Below are 6,002 nucleotides of genomic sequence, written 5' to 3' on the forward strand. Positions count from 1 at the left end.
TACATTTCTAATGTACAGTGGAACTGTATTATATATTATGTAGCATAAACAGGATGACCTTTAAAAAAAAGTTTTTAAAAGTCATGCCACATAATGGCATCTGAAGTGCAGTAATGGGCAATGACTCAGGGAACATCAGCCATGTATTTAATATTCATTGTGCATATTCTGTAAAAGTCAATGCACATTTGAAAAAAAAAATTTACTTTGCAAATCTTGCAAATGTTGAATGCCCTCTAATGGAGAGCAATTTAGAGACTTTTCCATGGCTGACTGTTTGGTGACGTTCACATGCACTAGCGGTTTCTGTACAGCCGTGCGTGACTGTCATTAGGGCACTGCAGTCAGGATTAGCCACACTAAGCACTTAATCTCTTTCTCACCTTCTGTGGCCACGCAGGGGGCCCCCACGAATAAGCAGGGATGATAGGGTCGGCTGGCTCTGGCACACACTCTCTGATCCTGCCAGCCTCCAGGGAAGGCACAGGGCCCTTGGGCACAGGGTGAGAAGGGAGAGCACCGTGCTCCCCATGGAAAAAAATGTACCTATGAAAGGACATGGAGTGGTGCAAGATGTGGCTGTTTTAGAAGATATGGCTAGAAAGCAGTCAGCCTGTCTGGAATTTGCGTCATCCTATTGCAACAGATCAGACGAAGGGGAAAAAACCCGCACCAGACAACCCCAGAGAAAATGTCAATAGCAGCATTTTCCTTATTCTTCCCTTTTCTTTCTGTTTTTACTTGCTTTTCCTCTCAGAGTACGCTGTGCGCCCAGACAGCCCAAGGCTTCGGAGCATTCTGAACACCATGACCCAAATGTGGAGAGGCCTCTGCTGCTGCAAGGAGAGGGGGAAGGGGCAGAGCTGAGGCACAACAGGAGGAGACCTGGGACAGCTGCTTCCTCTTCTGCTGTATCAATGGATGCTTTTGTGTGGGGTCATCTCGGTATCCCAGCAGTATTTTCCACCCTGTCCACATAGCCTCTTCCTCAGCAACAGCCACCCAATCTTCTCGTGGCCACAGCATGCCGCAGCAGATGCCCCTGCCCCATTTTTTTTGTCTGCCCCTCCTGTGCCCAGAACTGGGTCCTGGGGTCATGCAGCTGTTGTCCTTTGCAGTGTAAATGTGTCACTTCCCCCTGTGGCAAGCATGTGTTTATAGCATCTTCAACTGCAAAGCACTTTGGTCATGAAAAATATATAAATGTTACAACCAGTTTTACTACAGTCTTTATACTGCATTTAATATTATCACTATGTGACTTACACACAAAATACATTTTTAAAGGAAGCACATACACTCTTAAATAAAGGGAGGACACCAAATAATGGTTTATGCTCCTTAGAAATATAGTAAAATCCACTTAAATTAATGCCCTAAGCGAGCACAGTTCTTCTTTTGTCCACAACCAAAAATCACTGTTTTAATTTAAAAGAATGCAAACACAAAACACTACCCAGAAGCAGCTGACCATACTCCTGGGGAGCTGTGGAGGGCAAACAACTGCAGATAAGCACAGATTCCTAAGCAAGAGCCTCTGCTTTTTCTGGCAGGAGCAAGGAGAAAGGAGACTTCAGCTCTCTGTTACAGCATCAGTATCTGCAAGATGAGCAGCACAAGATGCCTCCCACGCACATCACTGCCATACCAAGGCCAATCTCCAGGATTTTATTTGAACTAATAGCCCTTTCTGCACCTTGTCCTTACAGTGCATCTTGTGAAATGTTCTTGTCCTCAAACCTTACAAGGCCTTGCCACCCCTGTTTGCAGGTGACAAGCTGTATTTTACTGCAGTGGGCAGATCTTTTTTTTTTTTTTTCCTCCAATTACCCTTGCAGTAATTACAGCTCACATTGCACAAGTGAAGGCGTCAAACTACCACCCTGCCAGCAGCCCGTCTGCACTGCGCCGGTGGAGCAGGGGACACATGAAGGGCCTGAGATGTGATTTACTTCACGCCCCACCTTGAATCCCCTTGGTGCTCAGATCTCTGTAATCAAATCTCTGCTCAAATCTCTGTAATCAAATCTTGGTGCTCAGATCTCTGTAATCTGTTAATCAAATGTATGCTGACACCGCTAGCAGGGCAGAGGTAGTAGATGCCAGGGACACTTGTGATCAGCTCCACAGCCAGAGCTGATAAAAAATTTCAGTAATCAAGGGGTGGCTGACTTTATGGTAAGACAGATATTAAAGATGAGACAAAAATTCTTGTTGTACAGTTCTGGGAGTCTTCCTTGGAGAAGCTGGGGGTGTTTCTACTGGCTAAGTAAGTCCCATTAGAAGACGGACAAGGAGAAGAATGTTCTTTCTCTAAAAATGGTGAACTTACATACAAGAATACAAGCTGGTTGGGACAGCCTATTCCACAACATCTTTCTTACAACATCCTATTTTAGATGCCTGAGTTCAAAACTTCCACACATCCATATTGGCTTTACACTCCAGCAAAGGCAGCAGAGTCCAGTCCTGACTAACAGTTTGCAGATTCAGGGCACTGATGTGATAACGTGGTGGTGCTGGGCTGAAAGATAAGCACCAAAAGATCCATCTTCTCTCACTGAAGCTTCTCATCCTTTATCTCACTTTGGCCTTTCAGCAAATCTTCCCTAAATTTTGGGCCTCTGCTAAATCCTGCTGCCTTCTTAAGGAGTGGGTATGCCTGGGACTATGCACATCTTCACATCACAACGTGTAGTTCATACAGAAAAAAGATAAACACATGAATACCATCTGGTTTACCAAGAACTAGTCCACGAAAGACATTTCCTGCAAAAACATCTTTTAGTGCAAAGAGCTGAGAGAGGATGGTAAGACACGACCTGCTTTCCCAAGCACAGCAAGGGGCATCTCTAGGTTTTCCTTGCACATCCACCACTTTTAAATGGCAGCCTCCAGTAGAGGAGGCTTCAGCGACGTGCAGCCCATGCCTGCTGAAGCTGTAACGCACTGAGCCAGGACACACGGCGCTGATGTTCACATGGTGCACACCTTTGTCAGTGCCTACACGAGGTGCTGCCTCAGCTTTCACAAACCGCAGGCTGGAATTTCTGAGAAAGCACACATGACTCTGCACTGATGTGGGGTCATGGACAATGAAAGCCAGTAGTGGCAGAAATGAATATGGCTGAGTCCTGGAGGGTGGCAGGGAGGATTTACATGAGTGTGGAAATGGTGATAAGCAAGTTAGTGTTAGAATCCTTCCAGCTTCGATCAGTTTGCTGATTCTATTCACAGTAATATAAGAACATCCAAATGCGCACACAGTCTGGGAGACATGGAGAAATTATGAGATGTAACTGATTTAAGAAACAGCTGTTTTGCAGTCCTCTGCGCCTTGTTCAGACAATGCAACCTACCCGTGACTCCCAAAGAAACAGTTTCTAAATAATGTAAAAGAGACTTTCAGTCCTGACAAACTTTTAGGCTTTACTTTCAGCAAAACAACTCTTTTTTTTGGATGATGCTTTTCTATTAAGTAGAAAAATGGAGATATTTGGACTCATTTTCCAAAGAACCTTTTGATCAGCGTAATTTTCCTAGACCTTGCCTGAATTTAAACTAATAAAGCCCAGTCATACAGCAGACCTTGCCAAATACAACAGCTTCAGTCCAGAATGTTGCTGTTTTGGGGGTTCTTCCCCTAAATTCAGTATAGTTTATAGCCCAAACTGAAGCCCAGGGAAGCCAATAAAAAAGTTCCCATTGACTTCAATGAGCTTTAAATTGGCACCTTAGAAAATAGCCATTTTCACAGAGTGCTATTTCAAGTCATCCCAGAGCAGCTTCTTGAAAAAACTGAAATACTACAGCCCCAGTCAAATTCAGTGATAAAACCCCTTGTTTCCGTCCACTTAAAATGCTGCTTAGAAAACAGCTAACCCTGTGTTTCCCATGGTGCAACCACCACGCATTAAGAAAACATTGCTGTTGCACAACAAGAGGTAGAAGTCAGGAGGTGATCCTGGACCCAGCCTGGCACCGCCTTCACCAGCAGCCCACACAGCCCACTGTGGCTCTGAGCACAGGGCTCAGGCCTCCCATCCACATAATGCAGGATTACCCCTACAAGCGCAGCCCCAGCCATGGGAGACAGCCACATCCCGACAGCCACCCCACTGGGAACTGCTTGGAGAGGGAAATCGAAAACACGAGCGCCAGTTTTTCTTCTGGAACATGGGAATCATCACTTGGCACCACAAACTTTTTAAACTTCCCAGGGTGAATTTACACCCTGGCTCTGAATGATCTGAGCTTCTCCATAGTGTATTTGCCCTCTGCTGCACACAATCATCCACGTCTCTGAATTTCAGCCTTTCTTGCTGCTTACCTTCTCCTTCCCCCCCAACTCTGCCTCTAGGACCCTTGTCATCCTGTGTCACAAGCAGGGAACAGGTTGACTAACAGCTTTTTATGAGTCAGTTTTATTTTATAGCCCTCTTTCCCGTGGGAGAGGGCAGGAGGAGTTGGCTAAAACTCAGTTCCTGTTGGGCTGAACTGTTTTCTAACAGCCGTCTTCCAAATTAAAATTAACACAGCTCAGGTTTTTCTTAATTGCATTTCTCTGGTGCCTCACAGAGCTCTTTGTGTCCTCGTCCACTGATTCACGGCCGCTCAAACGGCCGGCAAACAGAACCGCGAGAGCTCCGACATGGCGTATCTGATTTTCTTGCTCTGTCAATAGTATTTATTGCTGCAGCTCCCATGCGGAGTGGGAGAGTCTGCTTCTCCATCAGAGCTGAGGGACGAGGGTTTCAGAGCGCACATAAATCCTTCACACTTCCCCTGCAGAGCAGGTCAATGCACAGCACATTTTTAAAACAAAAAGCGCCACATCTTCCGATGGCTGTCATCCCACCGCTACTTCAGCCACCTCGGCAGCAGCGAGATAGCCGCCGCGCTAATGCAATTCCCGCAACCGGCCGTAGGTGCGCGGCAGGTGCGGAGACAGCTCCATTAGGGAGCACCGCCTGATTTATCAGCGCGGCATTATTCTTCCCCTGGCAGCACATGCCTTTGTGTAACCTTCAGGAGAGGGCCGGGCGGCTGCTGCCGTGCTCCCGCCGTGCTACAGAGGGTGCTGCGAGGCCAGGTTTGGCCCGGGCACCCCCCACACCCCACCCCACCCCCCATCCCACACCCCGCCGCCAGCAGCCGGGGCGCCAGCGCCCGCCCCCGGGGTCCGCGCACTGGGACAGCCCCATCGCTGGGAACGCGACCCAACACATGCCAGCGGCTAACAGTCGCTCCCGACGCGGAGGGGTAAGACAGCCCTTTTTCCTAGCCACGCTAGAGTTCGCTGCGCCTCCTGGCTGGAGGGAAGGAAGGACAGAAGGAAGGAAGAAGGGGAAGCCGAAAAGGAACGGCGAGAGGCGCGGTCCAGGGCACCACGGCTCCCGCAGGCCCGGCGCCCGCCTGCCTTTGCTCTCCGGGAGCTCCCTGCTGCTGCTCGCCCCTGTTCGGAGGGGCAAGGCCATGCCCGGCCGGGCAGCCAGGTTTTGCACAGCCTCAGCATCACCACCGGTCAGGGCGGGGAGCGGGGGAGGGGGGGCGCAGGGGGACAGCAGTTTGGGTACCAGTGCCTTCACCCTGAAACGCAGGCAATGCCATGCCCTCTGCAGCCTCTTGCATCCCTCTGTAGCACCCTTACGTGGACTGCACCTTGGAGGAGAACCTGTCCGTAAGTAGGACCGTATTTGTACAGTTCAGGGCAGGACTCTTGACTTCACTGGAGCTTCTCTAGACTTGCGCTGGTTTTACCATGTCTGTTTAAGCAGCATGAGAGCACCTCCCTAGCAGTCTCTACTGAACCCCTGCAATCATGTGCAAGACAGGAATCACCCTTCTTGCAGAGATGGGGAGCAGCCACAGCTTTTCCCGCCATAATGAGCAACACCTTCTCTTCTGCTGCCCTTAAATGCCTCTTCGTCTGCTCCTGCCCAAGAATCAAATCAGCGCTTCAGAAGACATGAAATGCTGGTAACAAGAGTTAATAGCAATGA

The sequence above is a fragment of the Falco biarmicus genome, chromosome 8 (assembly GCF_023638135.1).
Source record: "Falco biarmicus isolate bFalBia1 chromosome 8, bFalBia1.pri, whole genome shotgun sequence".
NCBI lineage: Eukaryota > Metazoa > Chordata > Aves > Falconiformes > Falconidae > Falco > Falco biarmicus.